Genomic DNA, 26638 nt, shown 5'->3' on the forward strand with positions numbered 1-26638 from the left:
AATATAATATAATATGAATATACAATATGTAAATATTACATATATATTATATTTTATATTGCTACTACGGTACATTTTTAGTCTACTTTATACCTGCATTATCCTTTCCCTCCTTACACTTTCAATCATTTGTAACTGAGCTACTGTGTCAAACAGTTTCCCTCAAATAAAGTTTGTCTGAGTCTAAGTCTAACATGTATTATGTACGTATTTTGTTAATTTTAAGCATACGACGGCACATTAATCACAATGTTTGCTACACAAACACTACTAATCATGGCAAACTTCATGAGAGACATCGACGCCTACTTTGGGACAAATGATGATCCAGAATATAGGCTTATATTTTTGAGCCTGAATATAAGGAGAGTGAGCTACTGGTTTTAGAAGCTGACTAATAAGCATATCAAGCATGTAGCAGTATTGCTAAGCGCTAAACAAGAAATACAAACTGGAACATAATAAAAACAATCACTTACTGTACAATATCTGCTCTCACTGCGATGTCGATGTGAACTGATGAGATGTTTAAATCTCCCCGTTTAGATGAAGAATTAGTCAGTCCTCACACAGGTAAAAAAAAATAAAAAATAAATGGGCACAAAAGAGCGTCTTTTCGTGTCTTTCTCACGATCTACGGGTCTAACTTCTTTTTTTCTGGCCACAGCCTTCTACTATACAAGTGAGAGGCATGATTTATAACCAATAATTCACTTTCATCAGCTCAGAAGCAATGCAGCAGCTCACCGGCTCAATATGTCAATATAGTAGCATAAGCTAGTTAGCTCTTGGTAATCTGATCAAGGCGCAGCTAAAAGTAGTTCCTCTGTGTTAGTGCTTATAATAACAATATCACTAATACTTGGTTAATATTTATATAAATTGAGTATCGGTGGAGGTTTTTGCTTTTTAGTGAACTTTATGGGCGGAATAGTGTACTCCAATTAGTTGTATTGTTAGCCACCTTGTAGACAACTTGCAATATATTACAAATTACGGTTGTATGGTATACCGGTACTAATAAAGTACCGCGGTACTTACTAATTAATTGAAAAAGGTACCATACTGCTTATGAAAAATACCAGGTACCGCTTTTTCTATCCACCTGCCTCTGCTAAAAAGAGTTTACATGATCAGTAAAAAGCCTGATTAAAATGTGTCTTTAACCTTTTTTATTTAAATAAAAAAAGGTTATTAAAAACATATCAATGTAGATAATAGGGCTGGGCGATATAGTTGAAAACTATATCACAAATCAGTGTTCTATATTGGTTGATATCAATAATCATTGATATTGTTTATGACCTACGGAACATAAGGAACAGGAGAAAACTCTATTAAACTTAAACAGTTGCTAGAGTTTAAAGGCCTACTGAAACCCACTACTACCGACCACGCAGTCTGATAGTTTATATAACAATAATGAAATCTTAACATTGCAACACATGCCAATACGGCCGGGTTAGCTTACTAACCCGGCCGTATTGCAAAAACAATAATGTTCGTGTTGGAGGAGTTGTGAATGAATGAACTATGAAATCCATGCTGCAGTCTGCAGGTGTACCTAATGTTGTGGCCCAGCAGCGACTGCAGCATGGATTTCATATTTCATTCATTCACAACTCCTCCAACACGAACATGATTGTTTTTGCACTTTTGGCTTCTTACTAAATACCTTTTACAAATACATTCAATCTTGCACGTGGAAAGTTTAAGTGTGGGCTTTAGTTGATATAACACTCCCGTCAGGGGGTGCATTATCCGGCACAAGACCTGTCCACAGTTACAAAAAGGTTGGGGACCACTGCATTATAGAAAACACAGAAAATTAGTTTGATATAAAATCTAACAACTTTTTATAAAATTATTCTTGTCTAAAATTATTATTGCCCCAACTATAACCTTTTTTAAGCATTAGGACACTGGAAAACATACAAAAATGTATGGATGCATCAAATTAAATATACAGAAGATCAGAGGTGTGGACTCGAGTCACATGACTTGGACTCGAGTCAGACTCGAGTCATGAATTTGATGACTTTAGACTCGACTTGACAAAATGTAAAAAGACTTGCAACTCGACTTAGACTTTAACATCAATGACTTGTGACTTCACTTGGACTTGAGACTTTTGAATTGACATGACTTGACATGACTTGCTACTTTCCCCAAAACCCAAAGATGAAAAAGTTATTCGGGAGCGCTCTGTATTTTTCATTGTGTACTTGTCTATCAGCGTTGCGTGTGTCAGCTGGTGTGGTCTCAGTACAACAGCCAATCAAATTAGATCTACTTTGTTTTCATCACACAGCATTCATCCAATCAAATTGCAGGACAACCAACGAAGAAGACATGTCCAAACCACACGCCAGTGAACAAAAAATGATACCTAAAACAATTTTGTTTGGGTATAAAAATTACGAGGTGGTCAACACAAAACGGTTTGCAGTATGCAACACATGCGGTTCGAAAATTACTGATGGAGAGGCAACAACTTCCAACTTCGTCCGGCATTTGAAGTTGCACAAAGAACGGTAAGTTTTGAATGTAAGATAACGTTTATTGGCTAAGTAACGTGACTTTTATTTGCTGTGTAGTTAAATCAGTGAGGCTGTAAACTCACTGCTAACGTTATAACGTTATTGCAAACACGGGAATCTGTTGCAGTTCACTACCTTATTCATACTTTTTGTTCAGTGATTTTTTTTAAGCAGGGTTACGTTAGTCAATATATCACACGTAACGTTAGACGGCGGTCAGCAGCACCGCGTATTTTAGCCACCTAAAAAAAGACAAAAATAGTCAAATAAAGGTCAGTTAAAATGTATACTATATTATGAATATGTGTACCGTTTTAGCTAGCTTTCTGACATACTGTTGGTTGTTTACCTCAGTGGTCCCCAACGACCGGGCCGCGGCCCCGGTACTGGTCCGTGGATCGATTGGTATCGGGCCGCACAAGAAATATATATTTCTTTTTTTCTTTTTTTAATTAAATCAACATAAAAAACACAAGATACACTTACAAGTAGTGCACCAACCCAAAACAACTCTCCCCCCCCTTTTGTTCTGGGCATTGAACATGAAGACTCTTCCTTCACTGTTCCGAGTGGCCATGAGAGTCTTGGCAGTGCCTGCCTCCAGTGCTCCAGTGGAGCGAGTTTTCAGCCATGGTGGCATCATACTACGCCCCCATCGTGCACAAATGACTGACAGACTCTTGGCTAATTTGGTCTTTTGCAAATGCAATGCAGCATAGGGCCCTGACATATAAAAAGTACAACTTTTTTGTTATGTTCACGTATATGTCATGTTTTTTCAATGTTAACACTTTTGTACAAATAAGTACATTTGCACTTTATTTTTCAATGTGTTTGTTCTGTAAAGGAATGAGTTAATGTTTAAAATGACTGGTTAATAGTGCTATTATAAAGTGCAATGTCAGCACAATTTTCTTTCCTGTAATTTAAAATGCACTTGTTTTAATAAATAAATACAGCGTTTGAAAAGCATACACAATCTGTGTTAATATATTAGTCTGTGGTTAAAAGGACTTGAAAGGACTCGAAACTCAAAATGCAGGACTTAGGACTTGACTTGAGACTTTCCAGTCTTGACTTTGGACTTGACTCGGGGCTTGCCTGTCTTGACTCGGGACTTGACTCGGACTTGAGGGCAAAGGCTTGAGACTTACTTGTGACTTGCAAAACAATGACTTGGTCCCACCTCTGCAGAAGATGCACTTTTGACACCCCTGAGCTAATGTTACAGTTAGCATGTTATACAATTACAGTAAATATCCATCCATTCTCTACTGCTTGTCCCTTAAGGTGTACATCAAAATGTCTTTACAACAAAATGACAACAGGTGCGTCCCACCAATGTATAAGAAACGCGCCACAAAGAAAATAGTCATAACTATAATCCCTGCTGGTGCTGCGAAATAAAAGCCGCCATCTTTGCTATCAGATTGGTGTTAAAGTGATTAAACGACACTTAACCGCAACTCAGAAAGCTTAAGATGTATGTTTTGTAAGTATTATTTTACTCATTTCTTTACCTGGTGATGGGAACACTCTGTAGAAGCCAGACTGCCATGTGGAGTGTTACTGATTCTTCTTCTCTGCTGTTAGTCACCCATCTTTAAGTGCGCCCCCTGCTGCCTGGAGCAGACTTAACAGGTGAAAATACTTCAAAGTAGACATTTAATTCCACATTTAAAAAGGCTTGTACGAATTTGTATGGAAAAACTTTGATAAGGTTTTTGACTTTGTACAAATGGGATTTCTCTTTTGTATGTAAACACTCCCATCGTTGATTATTGTATCACGTGACAATTTTCCAGGGTCGTAACCCGGAAGTACAGTAGATCTGTTTTATAATGCTTATACATGTTTATAATGTACAGGTAAAAGCCAGTAAATTGGAATATTTTGAAAAACTTGATTTATTTCAGTAATTGCATTCAAAAGGTGTAACTTGTACATTATATTTATTCATTGCACACAGACTGATGCATTCAAATGTTTATTTCATTTAATTTTGATGATTTGAAGTGGCAACAAATGAAAATCCAAAATTCCGTGTGTCACAAAATTAGAAAATTACTTAAGGCTAATACAAAAAAGGGATTTTTAGAAATGTTGGCCAACTGAAAAGTATGAAAATGAAAAATATGAGCATGTACAATACTCAATACTTGGTTGGAGCTCCTTTTGCCTCAATTACTGCGTTAATGCGGCGTGGCATGGAGTCGATGAGTTTCTGGCACTGCTCAGGTGTTATGAGAGCCCAGGTTGCTCTGATAGTGGCCTTCAACTCTTCTGCGTTTTTGGGTCTGGCATTCTGCATCTTCCTTTTCACAGATTTTCTATGGGGCTAAGGTCAGGGGAGTTGGCGGGCCAATTTAGAACAGAAATACCATGGTCCGTAAACCAGGCACGGGTAGATTTTGCGCTGTGTGCAGGCGCCAAGTCCTGTTGGAACTTGAAATCTCCATCTCCATAGAGCAGGTCAGCAGCAGGAAGCATGAAGTGCTCTAAAACTTGCTGGTAGACGGCTGCGTTGACCCTGGATCTCAGGAAACAGAGTGGACCGACACCAGCAGATGACATGGCACCCCAAACCATCACCCAACCATGCAAATTTTGCATTTCCTTTGGAAATCGAGGTCCCAGAGTCTGGAGGAAGACAGGAGAGGCACAGGATCCACGTTGCCTGAAGTCTAGTGTAAAGTTTCCACCATCAGTGATGATTTGGGGTGCCATGTCATCTGCTGGTGTCGGTCCACTCTGTTTCCTGAGATCCAGGGTCAACGCAGCCGTCTACCAGCAAGTTTTAGAGCACTTCATGCTTCCTGCTGCTGACCTGCTCTATGGAGATGGAGATTTCAAGTTCCAACAGGACTTGGCGCCTGCACACAGCGCAAAATCTACCCGTGCCTGGTTTACGGACCATGGTATTTCTGTTCTAAATTGGCCCGCCAACTCCCCTGACCTTAGCCCCATAGAAAATCTGTGGGGTATTGTGAAAAGGAAGATGCAGAATGCCAGACCCAAAAACGCAGAAGAGTTGAAGGCCACTATCAGAGCAACCTGGGCTCTCATAACACCTGAGCAGTGCCAGAAACTCATCGACTCCATGCCACGCCGCATTAACGCAGTAATTGAGGCAAAAGGAGCTCCAACCAAGTATTGAGTATTGTACATGCTCATATTTTTCATTTTCATACTTTTCAGTTGGCCAACATTTCTAAAAATCCCTTTTTTGTATTAGCCTTAAGTAATATTCTCATTTTGTGACACACGGAATTTTGGATTTTCATTTGTTGCCACTTCAAATCATCAAAATTAAATGAAATAAACATTTGAATGCATCAGTCTGTGTGCAATGAATAAATATAATGTACAAGTTACACCTTTTGAATGCAATTACTGAAATAAATCAAGTTTTTCAAAATATTCTAATTTACTGGCTTTTACCTGTATATTTTCTGCTGGATCTACTCTCTATTTTATGATGCCCTTTTTTCTATTTTTTTTCTTCTTTTTCTTGTTGCAGCTGTTACATATACTGTAATATTGTACATGGTAATTGGGATTTGATATATATTGTATATATTATTTAAAAATATAAGATAATATAAAAAAATAATATATCAGTATATATTATATACTGTATGTACAATATATAAATATTACATATGTGTTATATTTTATATTGCTACTATGGTAGGCTGACCATGTTCTGAATTCCCAAAAAGAGGACACATATGCGTGCCAAGGCGGGCAGCACGCCAAGGCCGGGACTAGGTGAAAATTTGCCAATGATACTCAAACTTGCTTTATAAATAATATATTTATTTAAATAAAGCATTTTTTCACCTCTGTTGACAGCAGTGTTGGCGCTAGGAATTTTCAAAATATCAAGTCATAAAAATGGGGTCCCACAGTACATTTTTGGGGTCCCACTTTTTTGTAAGCGTTTTGCAAAAAAAATTATAAACGTATGCATTATCCTGTTATATCTCACATTCTATATTGTGTTTTGGAAAAAGGTTGTCATAAACGTTACTTAATTCATTAAAAAAAAATATATATATATATATATATAAAACAAATTTGTATAAATATGTAAATGTATTCAGTTATAAACATTCATTCACTTTTTTCTTTCCTTCATGGATCTAAACTTTACCGCTGCTGGTAGTTTTTTCTATGTTTTATTTAATAAGTTGTAGCTGTATTTATTTCAGTATAAAAATGTAAAAGGTGTTTTGCTTCGGTCATGAAATGATGATAATGGTGTGCCAGGGCATACATACATTTTATATTTAACGCTTAAATCTTTGGAGTCTACATCAACTTCAGATCTATCCCTCATTTCAAAATGTTTTAGTTATTTTTATGTTGTTTTTTTGTTTGTTTGTTTTCCGCCTTTTTTGTCAAACAAAACTATGTTTTTAATGGCAAACACACAAAATAATAAGTTAGGGGGTAGTGGGGGGTGTATATTGTAGCGTCTCATAAGAGTTAGTGCTGCAAGGGGTTCTGGGTATTTGTTCTGTTGTGTTTATGTTGTGTTACGGTGCGGATGTTCTCCCGAAATGTGTTTGTCATTCTTGTTTGGTGTGGGTTCACAGTGTGGCGCATATTTGTAACAATGTTAAAGTTGTTTATACGGCCACCCTCAGTGTGACCTGTATGGCTGTTGACGAAGTATGCCTTGACAATCAATCCGCCTTATGCTCTCTCTGTCTCTGCCCCTCCCTCACCAATGCTGCTGCATGCGCACACCTTCACAATTTGTTTTGTTTTCAACACCTTCTTAACCCTGGACGTACATTGAAAATACATGTAACCCTGACTCAAAATGCCGGACATTTGAGGCATTTAAGAAACCCCGCCCGGACAGCCCGCACAGCCCCGCAAAAGAGGACATGTCCGGGGAAAGAGGACGTATGGTCAGTCTATACTATGGTACATTTTTAGTCTACTTAATACCTGCATTATCCTTACCCTTTCCATCCTTTGAAACTGAGCTACTGTGTGGAACAATTTCCCTTGTGGATCAATAAAGTTTGTCTAAGTCTAAGATGGCGCACTCTATGATTAATTTTTTTTAATTCAACAATTGAACAAAAATATTATACGTAACCATATACAAACAAATAGAGGTACACCCAATTCTTTACATTATTCCAAACATTCACAAGGTTAAGCAATCGATATTTATATATACACACTAAGACCAATAAAGAGAGCAAGTCAGTCCACTGAATGGTAGCTGCAGGGTGTTGAGGCTCCGAGGAAGACGCAGCCATTTCCGAAAAAAGCACATTTTCAAGCCCTCCAAGTAGATTTGTCGTTAGTAGCTGTTTACATATATATATATATATATATATATATATATATATACACCGTATTTTCCGCACTATAAGGCGCACCTAAAAACCACAAATTTTCTCAAAAGCTAACAGTGCGCCTTATAACCCGGTGCGCTTTATATATGGATAAATATTAAGATTCATTTTCATAAAGTTTAGGTCTCGCAACTACGGTAAACAGCCGCCATCTTTTTTCCCCGTAGAAGAAGCGCGCGGTGCATGCTGGGATATGTGACGTTTCATTTCCATTTGTGTGTTTATGTAAAGACCCCAAAATGGCTCCTATTAAGTGTGTTGTCTGTCTAATTATAAATAATGCAGACGAGGCGTGTTAACTGAGTTCTCAACGTTTACTCACAGCGTGCTCATAACCACATTCTAACTCCCAGCATACAACAACGCTTCTCAGGGCTACCGCGCATGCTCGTAACTATCGTTGCATGCTGGGTAGTGTAGTTGTTATATTTGCTAGCTCATAACAGCACATTGAGAGACACGCTTACGCGCTTAATTCAATACTCGCCGTCATTCCGGGTGGATTGACAAAAGACCTCCAGCCGCTAGATATTGGTGTCAACAGGGCATTCGAAGCTAGACTGCTAACTGCGTGGGAACAATGGATGACAGAAGGCGAACACACCTTCACTAAGACGAGGAGGCAGCGCCAGACGACGCCAACATCTGCCAGTGGATCGTAAATTTGCCCAACTTTTCACTTCGGACACCGAAGACGAAGGATTTACGAATGAAGAATAACTTCAGAAAGTGAGCGCTATGTTTATTTTGTGTGTTGTGACATTAACGTTCGAGCAACATTATGTTGCTATTGCTCTGCACTATTTTGAATTTTACTATGTTTGTGATTGCACATTTGCGTACATTTTGGAAGTGAACAGAGTTGTTAGAACGCTGGTTTTTAATATATTATTAAAGTTTGACTGACCTATCTGACTGTTTTTTTGACATTCCCTTTAGCGCAGCGTAGGCGCGGCTTATAGTCCGGGGCGGCTTATTGGTGGACAAAGTTATGAAATATGCCATTCATTGAAGGTGCGGTTAATAATCCGGTGCGCCTTATAGTGCGGAAAATACGGTATATATATATATATATATATATATATATATATATATATATATATATAAATATATATATATATATAAATATATATATATACACATATATATGTGTGTATATATATATATATATATATATATATATATATATATATATATATATATATATATATATATATATATATAAATATATATATATATATGTATATATATATATATATATATATATATATATATATATATATATATACATATATATATATATATATACATATATATGTGTGTGTGTATATATATATATATATATATATATATATATATATATATATATATATATATATATATATATATATATATATATATATATATATATACACACACAATGCAAACTCTCCTTCACCATACACATTTTTTGATTTACAAATTATGTTCAAGAACCAAATTTTTTAAGTTAGATTTTTTTGGGTATTTTTTTACAACATAGTGCTGGAAAATGTAATACAAAGAATTCACAATGTAAGTTTTAATAATCATACAAACTGTCATTTATTTGACTGTGTCAAGTTCCCCTTTACTTCATAGTATAAAGTAGATATTAGATGTTTCATATAGGATTGTCATTAGTGGTTGATTTCATCATGATATCACATCATTATTATAATGATGTAGTACCTGTCCAGAAACTCTAGGGTTCCTGGTACGAATCCAATTTTGTCCAAACCTCGTCACTGCGTGTGACCCCGGGGGAACAGGCTTTATCAGTATAATGCTTCAAACCCCGCTTTGAAAATCTGTGCACTACAAAACGTGCTCCTTGTAGAAATGAATTCTGATTTCCTCATTTTGATTTGTGGGGGGGAAAAAACAGCACATATTGTTGTATTTGTTTTTGTTTTGAAGGTTAAAGTGTTTTATATGTTGTGCTGGAGAGTTATGTCACTGATGAATTTGAATGTATTATTAATTTAGTTTACTAAAATAAAAAATAAAAAATCAGTATCAAATGGGTCATGTCGGTCCAAAAATTTTCATAATTTAATAAAGATTTTTTTTTTCAAGAAAATAAATGCAATTTTGTGTTTCAGACTGAAAACAATGTTGAAGTTATTTTTTGTTGTATGTTGGTCTATATTTCATTTTTATTTTTGTTTTTTTAACGATAATAGGGATACAATGTTATGCAGAGGTGTACTTACAACAATTTTAGAGATAAATTACATGGCAGAATGTTTTCTTTTTCCTGGGGGGGTCGTAACAGAAAATAACTGAGCACTGAGTTAAGCTAACATGCATGTTTTTGGAATATAGGAGAAAACTTTTGGTCAATACAGAGAAAATCCAATGGAGATTTGAACCATTGACCTCCTGCCTGTGCAGCTAACATGCTAACCACTAGGACACCACGGCCTTATTGAACAATATTAATCTTAATTGTACAATTTCGCGATGAACCCAATTCACTCCATGCCTCAAATGTATTTAATGATTACCGTATTTTCCGCACTATAAGGCGCACCTAAAAACCACAAATTTTCTCAAAAGCTGACAGTGCGCCTTATAACCCGGTGCGCTTTATTACGATTCATTTTCATAGAGTTTCGATCTCGCAACTTCGGTAAACAGCCGCCATCTTTTTTCCCGGTAGAACAGGAAGCGCTTCTTCTTCTACGCAAGCAACCGCCAAGGTAAGCACCCGCCCCCATAGAACAGGAAGCGCTTCTTCTTCTACTGTAAGCTACCACCCGCCCCCGGAAGAAAAAGAAGCGCGCGGATATTTCGTTTCATTTCCTTTGTGTGTTTACATCTGTAAAGACCAGACTACAAAATGGCTCCTACTAAGCGACACGCTTATAACGCAGAATTTAAACTTAAGGCAATAAGTCATGCCGAAGAACACGGAAATAGAGCAGCAGCAAGAGAATATAACATAAATGAATCAATGGTGCGTAGGTGGAGGAAGCAAGAAGATGACCTGCGCCAGGTAAAGAAGACAAAACAGAGTTTCCGGGGGAACAAAGCAAGATGGCAACAGTTGGAGGACGAACTCGAACAGTGGGTTGTTGAGCAGAGAGCAGCAAGCAGAAGTGTCAGCACCATCACTATTCCAATGAAGGCAACAACGCTAGCAAGCGAACTTCACCTGGATGATTTTAAAGGTGGTGCTTCTTGGTGTTTCTGGTTTATGAAAAGACGCAATCTCTCCATCCGCACACGGACCACTATTTCACAGCAACTGCCTAACGACTTTAAAGAAAAGCTGGCTACTTTCCGTGCATATTGTAAAAACAAGATAGCGGAAAAAAAGATCCGGCCAGAGAACATTATCAACATGGACGAGGTTCCACTGACTTTTGATATTCCTGTGAACCGCACTGTTGATACAACGGGAGCACGTACGGTGAATATTCGCACCACAGGGAATGAGAAGTCGTCCTTCACTGTGGTTCTAGCTTGCCATGCTAATGGCCAGAAACTTCCTCCCATGGTGATATTCAAAAGGAAGACCTTGCCAAAAGAGACCTTTCCAGCCGGCGTCATCATAAAAGCTAACTCGAAGGGATGGATGGATGAAGAAAAGATGAGCGAGTGGTTAAGGGAAGTTTACGCGAAGAGGCCGGGTGGCTTTTTTCACACAGCTCCGTCCATATTGATATACGACTCTATGCGCGCCCACATCACAGATGGTGTCAAAAAACAAGTGAAGCACACAAATACAACACTCGCCGTCATTCCGGGTGGATTAACCAAAGAACTCCAACCGCTGGATATTGGTGTCAACAGGGCATTCAAATCACGACTGCGAACGGCGTGGGAACAATGGATGACCGAAGGCGAACACACCTTCACTAAGACGGGCAGACAGCGCCGGACGACATACGCCAACATTTGCCAGTGGATCGTAAATGCCTGGGCAGATATTTCGGTCACAACTGTGGTCCGAGCTTTCCGGAAGGCAGGATTCACAGAACTACTGGACAACAACAGCGACACTGACTCCGATGACTTCGACGAGACGGAACCGGCCATTTTGGATCCCACGCTTGCGCAACTTTTCAATTCGGACACCGAAGACGAAGAATTCGAAGGATTTACGAATGAAGAATAACTTCAGAAAGTGAGCGCTATGTTTATTTTGTGTGTTGTGACATTAACGTTCGAGCAACATTATGTTGCTATTGCTCTACACCATTTTGAATTTTACTATGTTTGTGATTGCACATTTGCGTACATTTTGGGACAGAGTTGTTAGAACGCTGGTTTTCAATATATTATTAAAGTTTGACTGAACTATCTGACTGTTTTTTTGACATTCCCTTTAGCGCAGCGTAGGCGCGGCTTATAGTCCGGGGCGGCTTATTGGTGGACAAAGTTATGAAATATGTAATTCATTGAAGGTGCGGCTAATAATCCGGTGCGCCTTATAGTGCGGAAAATACGGTAATAATAAATCCACTTTTTCAAAAAAGTAATACCCTTTTTAACTGAATAAATTCTCAAATTGTTTTCAAAATCCACAGATTTATGCTGAGTCTGTGGAAATGTAACATAAACTTTAAAACGATTCTAATTTGCATCAAATAGAATTGATTAAAATATGCCATGAACCATTTTTTTGAGTGCTCGCTTTCTTTCCCACACACACAAACACAATTTGTTTTTATGCTGATGCATCTATTGGTGGTTGTGTTTGTGGACTGTGGTCAGCGGAGCATGGTTGCCTGTAGCTATAAATTCAGGTAAACAGCAGTTGTGGCGCCTAAAAACAGATAAACAAACAGCCTAGGCGAGTATTATTTCACACAGCATCAAAAAAAAAAAAGCATAAAATCCAGAGATCATGACCCTCGAAGAAATCTGCAGGAAAGCACAGTCCCATCGGCTCGTCCCTTCTCCTCAGTGGCGGTGCATTGACAGGAAGCTCATCACGGGGACGTCTCGGCGTTGACCCGCGGCATCTTTGGGAGGCGGAGTGAATGATGGGGAGGAAGCGGCGTGCTCGTACAGCATGCAAAACAAGATTGGACTGTAGAAAAACACGCAGTTTGACTCTGGGACATACCCGTCTGGCCCCAAGGAAGCGAGCATCAGCTCAGTTTAGTGTCTTCTTATGCTTTTCAGGCCCATTTTGAAAACAACTGGCTGGAACATTTTGACTTAAGATGTGGCCGCAAACAAAACTGCTGACGAATGCAGTCAAAAATCTTACAAGTCCATCTGTAAATAAATAAATATTCAGCAACAAGTAGGCAGGAGTGTTATTCATCATTCTGTTGACGGCCTCAAGTCGCATTGCATCGCCTCTTTGCACGTACAGTGGAACCGAGATTTACCAAGGCTTCTATTTGCGAACTTTTTCGGTTTACCAACTGTGGAGGGGGGCGTGGCCTGCGGGCCTGCAGCGAGGTGGGGTGTGCCAGGACCGGCCTCGAAGTCAGCGACAGGTGCCTAGATGGCCCACCTGGGCCTTGTTATCTAATCACCTGTCGTTCTGTATAAGCAGCAATCGGGAGGAGAGACGTGGTTGGAGTGGGAACCAGAGAAAAACACACGTAGAGACACGCCAGACTGAAAAGTCCAAGAATATATTGCTGGAAAGAAATCCCTATATCAGACCTGGGCATATCCGGCCCTTTGTGCGTCCCTGTCCGGCCCGCGTGAGGCCAATCATAAATTATAAAATACATTTAAAAAAGTATGTATGTCGAGTGTGCAATACAAAGGTGCTGCTTTTGTTTTGAAAAGCGTTATTTGTATTACTTCCGTGTGGACTATGCTCGTGCGCGATTGTGAGTGTATGTGAACAGCAGCAATCACAAATGACAAAATAAATGTAAAAAAACATCTATGTCATGCGTGCAATACACCTGTGCTGCTTTTATTTTGAAAAGTGTCATTTATGGTCGTATGTCCGTGTGTAACCTGTGAGTGAAGGTGCACAGCGACAAGTGATGCACGGTTACCCCCGAGACGCTAAAAAGAGAAAAGTTGATGACGAATGCCGTGTTTTCAACAAGACATGGACTGCCAAGTATTTCTTTACAGAAATTAAAGGTAAGGCCGTGTGCTTAATTTTTGGTACACAGGTTGCTGTGTTTAAAGAATATACAAACGCAATTTGAATCGCCACTACACGACGAAGCACAAGGAAAAATATCGGAAGCTGTCTGATGAAGCGCGTGCAAGGGAGGCTGATGCGTTGATGGTAAAACTGCAAACCCAACAAGGACTTTTTGCCAAATTTCACACCCCCAGAGATGCAGCTGTCAGGACAAGTTTCATCATTTCTCACAAAATCGCCAGAAAAAGTAAGGCGGTTTTTGACGGAGAGTTTATTAAGGAGAGCTTATTGGACTCTGTTGCGCTGATATGCCCGGAGAAGAGGGGCGCATTTGAGAACGTGTCACTCTCCCGACGCACTGTAACGAGGCGGGTTGAGACCATCGCTGGAAACCTGGAGCTTCAGCTGAAGAACAGAGAGGATGACTTTGACTGTTTTTCCCGGGCTTTGGATGAGAGCTGCGATGTACGTGACACCGCCCAGTTGCTCATCTTCTTACGTGGGATAACTGCAGACTTTCAAATCACGGAGGAGCTGGCAGCCATGCAGTCAATTAAAGAGACAACCACAGGTTCACTTGTTCACGCATGTTTGGACATGTTAGGACTGAAATGGGACAAGCTGGCAGGTGTGACAACAGACGGTTGTCCAAATCTGACGGGGAAAAATGTTGGACTTTCAAAAAAGAATGCAGGATAAAGTGACAGGAATTGACATTTTTGCATTGTATTATACATCAGGAAGTGTTGTGTAAGACAGTGTTAAAAATAAAACCATCAAAAGATGGCAAGATGGCGGCGCCCTGATGGCAGCGGCTTGCAGACGCTCTTGGAAATGTAGAGCGATTTGGCAAAAATACCCGTCAATTCTGTCTATTTCATGGCTGGCTCACAGCGTGGACACTTCGTGATCAGATACGACCGACTGACGATTCTGGATGTGGATAGATCGGGCCGTTATAGGCTGAAAGATGCGGGTACTTTCGACCTCCTTGCTAGCATGGGGATTCTTCGCTGGCTACATCCAACGGCCTCCAAAGCAGCGGAGTTAAGTACCAGCGTGGACCGTCAACGGAAGACACGTAAGCGGTGTGAGCGGAAGCAGAAGCGGGGATGCCGAGCGGGGCTAACAACAAAGCGAAAGGCTAATCCTCAAAGAAGCGCTAGTCCGGGTGAGAAGTTAGTTAAAATAGAACTAGCCAGCGCCAGGCTGGATAATACCTGCACACATAGCAACTATTTTAGAACAATACACAACTAAAAAATTTTTTTTTCTGTGTCAGAAGTAGACATGCACTCTACTGAGGTGGCAAGTTATGATGCGTTCGGTTTATCACAACATCAAGCAAACAATCGGACAATTCCCGTCATATCAATTCCTAGATATGGTCGACATTTTTTAAATTGCACTACACATAATAAACACAACATTATTAATATTGCTACTACGGATAATTTCAACAAAAACTCCTCAAAACAGCCCACTACCTATAATATGGGCTTCTTAAACATAAGATCATTATCTTCCAAAACGTTATTAGTTAAAGAGGTCATTAGAGACAATAATCTTGACGTTATTGGTCTCGCCGAGACCTGGCTCAAACCAGACGATTTCTTTGCGCTGGGTGAGGCGTCTCCTCCTGGCTATGCGGGAGCGCATATTGCCCGTCCCATTAAAAGGGGTGGGGGAGTTGCACTCATACACAATAAAAACTTTAATCTTACCCCGAACCTAAATAATAAATATAACTCGTTTGAGATGCTTACTATGAGGTTTGTCACACCGCTGCCTCTCCACCTGGCTGTTATCTACCGCCCCCCAGGACCCAATTCGGACTTCATCAGTGAATTTTCAGAGTTCGTTGCTGATTTAGTGACGCACGCCGCCAATATAATCATAATGGGGGACTTTAATATCCATATGAATACCCCATCGGACCCTCAGTGCGTGGCGCTCCAGACTATAATTGATAGCTGTGGTCTTACACAAATAATAAATGAACCTACGCATCGCAACGGAAATACGATAGATCTAGTGCTGGTCAGGGGTGTCACCACCTCCAAAGTTACGATACTCCCGTATACTAAAGTAATGTCCGATCATTACCTTATAAAATTCGAAGTTCTGACTCATTGTCAACAAACTAATAATAATAACTACTATAGCAGCCGCAACATTAATGCTGCCACAACGATGACTCTTGCTGGCCTACTGCCTTCGGTAATGGCACCATTCCCAAATTATGTCGGCTCTATTGATAACCTCACTAACAACTTTAACGACGCCCTGCGCGACACCATTGATAGTATAGCACCGCTAAAGCTTAAAAGAGCCCCTAAAAGGCGCACCCCATGGTTTACAGAAGAAACTAGAGCTCATAAATTATCATGTAGAAAGCTGGAACGCAAATGGCGCGCTACTAAACTTGAGGTTTTCCATCAAGCATGGAGTGATAGTTTAACAACTTATAAACACATGCTTACCCTAGCTAAAGCTAAATATTACTCAAATCTCATCCACCTCAACAAAAATGATCCGAAATTTTTGTTTAGTACAGTAGCATCGCTAACCCAACAAGGGACTCCTCCCAGTAGCTCCACCCACTCAGCAGATGATTTTATGAATTTCTTTAATAAGAAAATTGAACTCATTAGAAAGGAGATTAAAGACAATGCATCGCAGCTACAACTGGGTTCTATTAACACAGATACGACTGTATCTACGAAGGATACCGCCCTCCAAAATAGTTTCTCTCTCTTTGATGAAATAACATTAGAGGAATTGTTAAGATGTGTCAATGGGACAAAACAAACAACATGTTTACTTGACCCATTTCCTGGGAAACTTATTAAGGAGCTTTTTGTATTATTAAGTCCATCAGTGCTAAATATTATAAACTTATCACTTTCCTCTGGCACTGTTCCACTAGCATTCAAAAAAGCGGTTATTCATCCTTTGCTCAAAAGACCAAACCTCGATCCTGACCTCATGGTAAACTACCGGCCGGTGTCCCACCTTCCGTTTATCTCGAAAATCCTCGAAAAATTGTCGCACAGCAGCTAAATGAACACTTAATGTCTAACAATCTCTGTGAACCTTTTCAATCCGGTTTCAGGGCAAATCACTCTACGGAGACAGCCCTCGCAAAAATGACTAATGATCTACTGCTAACGATGGATTCTGATGCGTCATCTATGTTGCTGCTTCTTGATCTTAGCGCTGCTTTCGATACCGTCGATCATAATATTTTATTAGAGCGTATCAAAACACGTATTGGTATGTCAGACTTAGCCTTGTCGTGGTTTAACTCTTATCTTACTGACAGGATGCAATGCGTCTCCCATAACAATGTGACCTCGGACTATGTTAAGGTAACGTGCGGAGTCCCCCAAGGTTCGGTTCTTGGCCCTGCACTCTTTAGTATTTACATGCTGCCGCTAGGCGACATCATACGCAAATACGGTGTTAGCTTTCATTGCTATGCTGATGACAGCCAACTCTACATGCCCCTAAAGCTGACCAACACGCCGGATTGTAGTCAGCTGGAGGCGTGTCTTAATGAAATTAAACAATGGATGTCCGCTAACTTCTTGCAACTCAACACTACGAAAACGGAAATGCTGATTATCGGTCCTGCTAGACACCGACATTTATTTGATAATACCACCTTAACATTTGACAACCAAACAATTACACAAAGCGACTCAGTAAAGAATCTGGGTATTATCTTCCACCCAACTCTCTCCTTTGAGTCACACATTAAGAGTGTTACTAAAACGGCCTTCTTTCATCTCCGTAATATCGCTAAAGTTCGTTCTATTTTATCCACTAGCGACGCTGAGATCATTATTCATGCGTTCGTTACGTCTCGTCTCGATTACTGTAACGTATTATTTTCGGGTCTCCCTATGTCTAGCATTAAAAGATTACAGTTGGTACAAAATGCGGCTGCTAGACTTTTGACAAGAACAAGAAAGTTTGATCATATTACGCCTATACTGGCTCACCTGCACTGGCTTCCTGTGCACTTAAGATGCGACTTTAAGGTTTTACTACTTACGTATAAAATACTACACGGTCTAGCTCCAGCCTATCTTACCGATTGTATTGTACCATATGTCCCGGCAAGAAATCTGCGTTCAAAGAACTCCGGCTTATTAGTGATTCCCAGAGCCCAAAAAAAGTCTGCGGGCTGTAGAGCGTTTTCTATTCGGGCTCCAGTACTATGGAATGCCCTCCCGGTAACAGTTAGAGATGCTACCTCAGTAGAAACATTTAAGTCCCATCTCAAAACTCATTAGTATACTCTAGCCTTTGAATAGCCCCCCTTTTTTAGACCAGTTGATCTGCCGTTTCTTTTCTTTTCTCCTCTGCTCCCCCCTATCCCTTGTGGAGGGGAAGACACACAGATCCGGTGGCCATGGATGGGGTGCTGGCTGTCCGGGGTCGGGACCCGGGGTGGACCGCTCGCCTGTATATTGGTTGGGAACATCTCTGCGCTGCTGACCCGTCTCCGCTCGGGATGGTTTCCTGCTGACCCCACTGTGGACTGGACTCTTACTGTTATGCTGGATCCACTATGGACTGGACTCTCACAATATTATGTTAGACCCACTCGACATCCATTGCATTCGGTCTCCCTAGAGGGGGGGGTTACCCACATATGCGGTCCTCTCCAAGGTTTCTCATAGTCATTCACATCGACGTCCCACTGGGGTGAGTTTTTCCTTGCCCTTATGTGGGCTATACCGAGGATGTCGTTGTGGCTTGTGCAGCCCTTTGAGACACTTGTGATTTAGGGCTATATAAATAAACATTGATTGATTGATTGAAAAGCAATCTGCATTTGTATAAAGTTAAGTTAGGTTAAATGAAATTATTATTATTATTATTATTATTATTATTATTATTTATCTTACGGTATATAAAAAATAATTTGAGCAAAATTTAATTGAAATATTGTCGGTGTGGCCCTCCAGCAGTGCTCGGGTTACTCATGCGACCCGTCTCTTGCTCGGGATAGTCTCTTGCTGTCCCCAGTATGGACTGGACTCTTACTATTATGTTAGATCCACTATGGACTGGACTTTCACAATATTATGCTAGACCCACCCGACGTCCATTGCACCGGTCTCCCCTGGGTGGGGGGGAGAGGGGGTGTGGGGGGGGGGGGTCACCCACATCTGCGGCCCTCTCCAAGGTTTCTCATTGTCATCCCACTGGGTTGAGTTTTTCCTTGCCCTGATGTGGGATCTGAACCGAGGATGTCGTTGTGGCTTGTGCAGCCCTTTGAGACACTTGTGCTTTAGGGCTATATAAATAAACATTGATTGATTGATTGATTGATTGAAATAGCTGCGCACCAATGAGACTCTTGTGTGTGTTCTTGTTGACATATGCTGTAATGTTGTGTCGTTTGTTTATTTTTGCGCTGTTACACTCTTGTTATTGATTTATGCTTTATATATACCATATTTTTTGGAGTATAAGTCGCTCCGGAGTATAAGTCGCACCGGCCGAAAATGCATAATAAAGAAGGAAAAAAATATATATAAGTCGCACTGGAGTATAAGTTGTATTTTTTGGGGGAAATTTATTTGATAAAACCCAACACCAAGAATAGACATTTGAAAGGCAATTTAAAATAAATAAAGAATAGTGAACAACAGGCTGAATAAGTGTACGTTATATGAGGCATAAATAACCAACTGGTATGTTAACGTAACATATTATGGTAAGAGTTAGAGATGCGCGGATAGGCAATTATTTCATCCGCAACCGCGTCAGAAAGTCGTCAACCATCCGCCATCCACCCGATGTAACGTTTGATCAGGACTGCACCCGCCCGCCATCCGCCCGTTGTTATATATCTAATATTAATAACAAAAGAAAAAAAATGGGTGAAAACTATGCGAATTGCACCTTGTGCAGACAAGATTTTCCGATCGGACACGGAGGAATTAGCGATGTAAAAGACCACGTTGGGACAAAAAAACACAAGTCATAATGCCGTTGCTAGCTATACAAGTGGAAAACATTCAACGTTTTTCGTCGCCCAAACAGATTCTTTGGATGTGATAAGTGCTGAAGTTTTATTTACGGAGGCAATAATTGAGCATGGACTTCCAATCGCACTGGCTGATCACATGGGACAGTTAATAATGTAATGCAACCTTTAAAAATCATTACGCGGTGATCGCGATCCCAAAAATAAACTTTTCTTGCATGATAATGTCCAGAAAAATTCGCTTTATATTACTATAGAGTCCTTTTAACGAATGAGTTTGATGGTTTATCACAAACCTTAAATTAAAGAAGTCCTTTGTTCTCCTGCACCATGCATGCGCAATCCTGTCGGCTGTATTTCACAGCACGACATACTGTTAAAAGTGTTTATACTATTTATACTTTCAATTAACAAATTGAAGTCTTGTGAAAGGTTGACAGGATAACTGGCATTAACTGTCAAAATAATTTCAAACTATTGAAGTTAGCTTACAGAATAAACATGTCAATCAACCCATATGATTTTTGCTGTAATATTTTTGTTTTGAAAAGTCACTGTGACTGATAGAAAAGTGATGGTTTTAGCAACATTTTAACCTGTCTGAATGCTAATAATCATTTTGCGTCGGGGGGCGAAGCCCTGAACCCTCCACCAGGACTTTGTCCTGGACCTACCGGGGCCTGCGGCCCTTGGACCCCTGTTACGAGCCCCCGGCCACGGGGGTGGCGGGCAGGTAAGCTGCTTACCTGCTGCGCGTGACGCCGGCCGCGGCGAAAGCGGACGAGGCGGGGTGTCGGTGCGGTGGGCGCGGTAGTGACCCTGGACGTGCGTCGGACCCTTCTCGCGGATCGCCTCAGCTACGGCTCCCGGTGGGGCCCTCTCGGGGGAAGGGGCCTCGGTCCCGGACCCCGGCGAGGCGTCCCTTCTCCGCTCCGTAAAAGTGTCCATCTCTTTTCTTTTTTTTTTCTTCTGTTGTGGCATATGCTGCAGGTGCCTGCTCGTTTTTCGTATGTGGGTAACAACATTTAACTATGTATATATATTTCCCAATTGGTTTAACTGCCACCCGCAAAAAAAAAAAAAAAAAAAAAAAAAAAAAAAAAAAATCTAATTAATCCGCCCGACCCGACCCGCGAGCGGATAAAATCTTATTTTTTTAAATTTCATCCGCCCGATCCGCGGATAATCCGCGGACTCCGCGGTTGTGTCCGCAAACCGCGCATCTCTAGTAAGAGTCATTCAAATAACTATAACATATAGAACATGCTATATGTTTACCAAACAATCTGTCACTCCTAATCGCTAAATCCCATGAAATCTTATACGTCTAGTCTCTTACGTGAATGAGATAAATAATATTATTTGTTAATTTGCTAATGTTTGGTTTCTCATGGAGAGCTCTCATTCACTATACAAACTTTTTGATTTACAAACCATGTTCAGGAACCAATTAAGTTTGTAAATCGAGGTTCCACTGACAGGAACAGGAAGCAAACATGGAGGACAGACGTGCTTCCACTCTTCCAGGAGGATTTAGAAGCCTTCCTGAAAGCTGATGGTGAGGTCAAAGGTCGCAAAGAGGGGGCACCGCGTATGATAGATGAATTTTGCACGATTGATCTTCTGATAATTGCGTCATCTTTCTCCAGACTCCTGCACCAGTGGACCCCCCCCATGGGGCTAGTGACCCTCCCGATTGCCCTCGGGGTGCTGGCTTGCACTATCACGCGCACCGCTGGATGGCCTTTAGTGACATTTGTCATGTTTATCCAGTGTAAGCAACAACAGCATGTGTGTGTGTGTGTGCGTGTGTGTGTGTGTGTGTGTGTGTGTGTGTCATATGCTGCCGACACAGCAGCTTCGACCAACCGCTGACCTCTGACATCTGGGCAAAGGGCGCATTGGAGGCCAACCACAGGAGGTTAGCATGTGTATGGAGGTCGGGGGTGATATGGAGGTCCATTTAGCTTCTGACCTCCAATCAATGGGAATAATTGCAAAAATTGCAATCCCTCCATACCCGTCTTTGAGATGCGTGCATTATTCACCGGGATGTTTAGCAGAGTGTAAATAATTGTGACAGACAATATGATAAAGATGACATTATATAAATATAATTTAGGGTAGTTCAATAGTGTACGTGTGTGTGTATGTATGTATCTATGTACGTATTATGATAAATATAGGTAAGCTCGCCATCTCTGTTTCAACTATGAAATAATGAGTATGATATGCTGTAAAATTAAAATGAGTATGATTATATATATATATATATATATATATAGGTGACGAACCCCAAGATGCAGAGAAGGCAGGCTTTGTGCAGGAAAACATGATTTGATTTAAAGGGGAACATTATCACAATTTCAGAATGTTTAAAACCATTAAAAATCAGTTCTCAGTGGCTTATTTTATTTTTCAAAGTTTTTTTCAAAATTTTACCCATCACGCAATATCCCTAAAAAAAGCTTCAAAGTGCCTGATTTTAACCATCGTTATAAACACCCGTCCCTTTTCCTGTGACGTCACATAGTGAAGCCAACACAAACAAACATGGCGCATAGAACAGCAAGCTATAGCGACAATAATGTTCAATAATGTTGAATATTCAATAACATGGCAAATTCTTGCATCCAGCACACCTTACAATAGTGGTAATAAAAGATGCAACCTATGCTTGAAAGAGAAACTGTTTATTATTTACCGTCCAGACCTGTCATCCCTCAACAAGCGCAGCGAAATTGTAACAGCATGCCGCCACAGACGGAAACACCTCCTAGGTAACATATGAACCAATCACCACGCTCCTACGCCAGCCTGTACCCACTCACTCTGTGCCCTATATAAACCATGGTATGCGAATGCTCCCATTAAAATCTCCTGATGATTGAGGGAACCCCCCCTCATGAAACAGGCCTGTAGAGATGAAATAGTCTTGCGATTTTTTTTCCCCACACATACATATATATATATGTATATATATATATATATATATATATATATATATATATATATATATATATATATATATACAGTGGGGCAAAAAAGTATTTAGTCAGCCACCAATTGTGCAAGTTCTCCCACTTAAAATGAGGACAGAGGTCTGTAATTTTCATCATAGGTACACTTCAGCTGTGAGAGACAGAATGTGGAAAAAAAATCCAGGAATTCACATTGTAGGATTTTTAAATAATTTATTTGTAAATTATGGTGGAAAATAAGTATTTGGTCAATAACAAAAATTCAACTCAATACTTTGTTATTGCCAACAAAGGTTATATTACAGAGGTCAAACGATTACTATAGGTCTTTACCAGGTTTGCACACACAGTAGCTGGTATTTTGGCCCATTCCTCCATGCAGATCTTCTCGAGAGCAGTGATGTTTTGGGGCTGTCGCCGAGCAACACAGACTTTCAACTCCCTCCACATTTTCTATGGGGTTGAGGTCTGGAGACTGGCTAGGCCACTCCAGGACTTTCAAATGCTTCTCACGGAGCCACTCCTTCGTTGCCCTGGCGGTGTGTTTGGGATCATTGTCATGCTGGAAGACCCAGCCACGTTTCATCTTCAAAGCTCTCACTGATGGAAGGAGGTTTTGGCTCAAAATCTCACGATACATGGCCCCATTCATTCTTTCCTTAACACGGATCAGTCGGCCTGTCCCCTTAGCAGAAAAACAGCCCCAAAGCATGATGTTTCCACCCCCATGCTTCACAGTAGGTATGGTGCTCTTGGAATGCAACTCAATATTCTTCTTCCTCCAAACACGACGAGTTGAGTTTATACCAAAAAGTTCTATTTTGGTGTCATCTGACCACATGACATTCTCCCAATCCTTTGCTGTATCATCCATGTGCTCTCTGGCAAACTTCAGACGGGCCTGGACATGCACTGGCTTAAGCAGGGGAACACGTCTGGCACTGCAGGATTTGATTCCCTGTCGGCGTAGTGTGTTACTGATGGTAACCTTTGTTACTTTGGTCCCAGCTCTCTGCAGGTCATTCACCAGGTCCCCCCCGTGTGGTTCTGGTCTTGTATGTCTTCCATTTTCTGGTAATTGCTCCCACAGTTGATTTTTTCACACCAAGCTGCTTGCCTATTGTAGATTCACTCTTCACAGTCTGGTGCAGGTCTACAATTATTTTCCTAGTGTCCTTTGACAGCTCTTTGGTCTTGGCCATAGTGGAGTTTGGAGTCTGACTGTTTGAGGCTGTGGACAGGTGTCTTTTATACAGATAACAAGTTCAAACGGGTGCCATTAATACAGGTAACAAGTGGAGGACAGAAGAGCTTCTTAAAGAAGAAGTTACAGGTCTGTGAGAGCCAGAGATCTTCCTAGTTTGAAGTGACCAAATACTTATTTTCCAACATAATTTACAAATAAATTCTTTAAAATTCCTACAATGTGAATTCCTGGATTTTTTTTTCACATTCTGTCTCTCACAGTTGAAGTGTACCTATGATGAAAATTACAGACCTCTGTCATCATTTTAAGTGGGAGAACTTGCACAATCGGTGGCTGACTAAATACTTTTTTGCCCCACTGTATATATATATATATATATGTTGACTATATATATAATAAATAATCTTTGAACATACTGCCCCCTGGTGTCTGAGCCGTCATCTCCCTCTGTTAAAACATAACGATGATGCACCGAAACCGGATGTTGCGATGAAGTCACGTCTTTCCCGGTGCACACGAACGACGTAGCTCGCCCAAAGCTGACGAAAAAGTCGCATTCAGGTCGCATTACGTTTAGACTCTAGTCAGATTCCAATGGGATTTGGACTACCTCCTGATGTGGCCTGAATCTGCTGCCATACATCAGATTTGAATCACTAGGTGAGAATGGCAAAAAAAATAAAAAAATAATTCGATCTGTGTGCCAAAAAAATCAAGTTAAAACACGCCCCGGAGATGACAAGTAGCTTGCTGAGGAAGGTGATGGAGTTCACACCTGAACTCCAGTGGAAGGAATGAAGATGGAGGAGTGCAAAAATATGCTCACATATTTTTTTTGCTTCCGGATGCTGAAACATTCACAGTGTTTCTGTCACGTGCATCAAGTATCTCAACAAAGCAGCTTTCTTTCCATCCTGTAACAGTACTGGCTCCTCCTCCATGTTCTTTTTCTACATTTGTCCTCCAAATTGATTTAGTTCTTTTTTTTTTCTCTCTCTCGTTGCTGTCGATCGTGTCCACAGGAGGCGGCTTGATGATGCTTCGCCAGGCCACAAGTCCCCCGGGGCCAATTTTGCCAGCGCTGTTGCAAATTAAACTGTCATAACGGCCATAACAACAATTAATGACCGGGATTAGGCGCTGGAATCTGCATCAGTGAGCAACCTTCAGGCGCACCGGCTCTCAAGCGGGGGAGGGGTTGGCAGATAAATGAACAAAAAACAAGGTGAACTTTTTTTTGATGATCAGTTTAGCTTTTTTTTCCTCGACTGTGCTGCTTGTGCAAATTCTTGATTGTCTTGGGAAAAAAAAAAAGATATGCTGGATTTGCTATATAATCTAAATTACCTTTGATGCTTACAAAAATACAGTATATCCTTCCATCCATCCATCCATCTTCTTCCGCTTATCCGAGGTCGGGTCGCGGGGGCAGCAGCCTAAGCAGGGAAGCCCAGACTTCCCTCTCCCCAGCCACGTCGTCCAGCTCCTCCCGGGGGATCCCGAGGCGTTCCCAGGCCAGCCGGGAGACATAGTCTTCCCAGCGTGTCCTGGGTCTTCCCCGTGGCCTCCTACCGGTCGGACGTGCCCTAAACACCTCCCTAGGGAGGCGTTCGGGTGGCATCCTGACCAGATGCCCGAACCACCTCATCTGGCTCCTCTCGATTCATATAACCCGCCAATACAACTCATCAGGAGATGATTGAGGGAACCCCCCCCTCATGAAACAGGCCTGTAGAGATGAAATAGTCTTGTGATTTTTTTCCCACACAAAATAAATATTGGTGGAGGGAATACTTCGAAGACCTCCTCAATCCCACCAACACGTCTTCCTATGAGGAAGCAGTGCCTGGGGAATCTGTGGTGGGCTCTCCTATTTCTGGGGCTGAGGTTGCCGAGGTAGTTAAAAAGCTCCTCGGTGGCAAGGCCCCAAGGGTGGATGAGATCCGCCCGGAGTTCCTTAAGGCTCTGGATGCTGTAGGGCTGTCTTGGTTGACAAGACTCTGCAGCATCGCGTGGACATCGGGGGCAGTACCTCTGGATTGGCAGACCGGGGTGGTGGTTCCTCTCTTTAAAAAGGGGAACCGGAGGGTGTGTTCTAACTATCGTGGGATCACACTCCTCAGCCTTCCCGGTAAGGTTTATTCAGGTGTACTGGAGAGGAGGCTACGCCGGATAGTCGAACCTCGGATTCAGGAGGAACAGTGTGGTTTTCGTCCTGGTCGTGGAACTGTGGACCAGCTCTATACTCTCGGCAGGGTCCTTGAGGGTGCATGGGAGTTTGCCCAACCAGTCTACATGTGCTTTGTGGACTTGGAGAAGGCATTCGACCGTGTCCCTCGGGAAGTCCTGTGGGGAGTGCTCAGAGAGTATGGGGTTTCGGACTGTCTGATTGTGGCGGTCCGCTCCCTGTATGATCAGTGTCAGA

The sequence above is a fragment of the Nerophis lumbriciformis genome, linkage group LG24 (genome assembly GCF_033978685.3).
Source record: "Nerophis lumbriciformis linkage group LG24, RoL_Nlum_v2.1, whole genome shotgun sequence".
Lineage (NCBI taxonomy): Eukaryota > Metazoa > Chordata > Actinopteri > Syngnathiformes > Syngnathidae > Nerophis > Nerophis lumbriciformis.